Source organism: Schistocerca piceifrons, chromosome 1 (assembly GCF_021461385.2).
Source record: "Schistocerca piceifrons isolate TAMUIC-IGC-003096 chromosome 1, iqSchPice1.1, whole genome shotgun sequence".
NCBI classification, from domain to species: Eukaryota; Metazoa; Arthropoda; class Insecta; order Orthoptera; family Acrididae; genus Schistocerca; species Schistocerca piceifrons.
In genome coordinates this window covers 741,925,826-741,927,602 of record NC_060138.1, presented here as the reverse complement: position 1 = coordinate 741,927,602, position 1,777 = coordinate 741,925,826, and the positions used below count along the sequence as shown (strand labels likewise).

The window sequence follows — 1,777 nt, the reverse complement described above, 5'->3', positions numbered from 1 at the left end:
ATCATGTCTTTCAGGTGACGCCCAATATCGACGGAAAGCGTCGGTTTGTTTCCCGTCGAAATAAAAAATTATTTTTAAAGCGGTACTGTGGCCGAGCGGTTGTAGGAGCTTCTGTCCGGAACCACGCTGCTGCTGCGGTCGCAGGTTCGAATCCTGCCTCGGGCATGGATGTGTGTGATGTCCTTAGGTTAGTTAGGTTTAAGTAGTTCTAAGTCTAGGGCATTGATGACCTCAGATGTTAATCCCATAGTGCTTAGAGCCATTTGAACCATTTTTAAAGCGGTATTTTACGAATTCATTCGATAGAGTGCGCCCGAATTGTTGCAGTGCGACACTCGTGTTATCAACATTTTTGACAGGGATAACGTGAAACTAAACTCCTTCCGAACAGGCCATTAAGGCCCAACGGCAGCTACCGGCCGTCGTCTTAGCCCACAGGTGTCACCGGATGCGGATGTGGGAGGCATGTGGTCAGCACACCGCTCTCCCGGCCGTATGTTAATTTACGAGGCCTGGGCCGCTAATTCTCAATCAAGTAGCTCCTCCGTTTGCCTCACGAGGTCTGAGTCCACCCCTCTTACCAACAGCGCTCGGCATACTGAATGGTCACCCATCCAAGTGCAAGCCCAGCCCGACAGCGCTTGACTTCGGTGATCTGACGGGAACCGGTGTTACCACTGCGGCAAGGCCATTGGCCACAGAGACAATATAACACGAGAAATAACCAGCAGCGCCTTAGCCCGCGTTGACTGTTACCGCCATGCAGCAGCGCTGCTGACAAGGGAACCTCCCCATCGCACCCCTCTCAGATTTAGTTATAAGTTGGCACAGTGGATAGGCCTTGAAAAACTGAACACAGATCAATCGAGAAAACGGGAAGAAGTTGTGTGGAACTATGAAAAAAATAAGCAACATATACAAAGTGAGTAGTCCATGCGTAAGACAAGCAACAGTAAGGCTACTGTGATCTCAGGAGCGCCGTGGTCCCGTGGTTTGTGTGAGCAATTGCGGAACGAAAGGTCCTCGGTTCAAGTCTTCCCTCGAGTGAAAAGTTTAAATTTTTGTATTTTCAGATAATTATTATCTGTCCGTCCGTCCGTCCGATGCAGGTAACTGCGCCGTAGAATGGGGACGCTACACCTAAACAAACATCGCAACACACGACGTCAGTCGACTATAGTTCACAGAAAAGAGAGTATTCCTGCTAACGAGGCTCCCTGGCTGGCAGTTGACTGTTCGCTACTTTGGACGGGAGTGCTTTAAATACGTGAGATGTATTCCGTGAGCAATATGAATCCAGCAAATATAGCTCGCGACTTCAATAACAATCGCACGGTTTTGCGGTGTGGTCGCAAAACACAGAAACTAAACTTATTACAGTGAACAGAGACGCCAAAGAACAAACGGACAGATCATAACTTTGCGAAAATAAAGAAAGTAAACTTTTCACTCGAGGGAAGACTTGAACCAAGGACCTCGCATTCCGCAGCTGCTCACGCTAACCACGGGACCACGGCGCTCCTTAGCTCACATTATCCCTGATGTTGCCAATCTTGCCCATGGACGACTCAGTTTGTATATTTTACGTATTTTTTTCATAGTTCCACACAACTTCTTCCTGTTTTCTCGATCTGTGTTCAGTTTTTCAAGGCCTAATCACTGTGCCACCTTATAACTCAATCTGAGGGGGGTGCGATGGGAAGGTTCCCTTGTGAGACGCTGCTGGAATACCGATTACTATTCCTGATTTACTGTCTTTGATAATACATATCAGTGT

General features: G+C 47.8%; 1 pseudogene; it reads right to left on the bottom strand.

Annotated features, from left to right (window-relative positions):
* Positions 1 to 578: 578 nt before the first annotated feature.
* Positions 579 to 696, bottom strand: LOC124726610 (annotated as a pseudogene).
* Between the last annotated feature and the right edge of the window lie 1,081 nt (positions 697 to 1,777).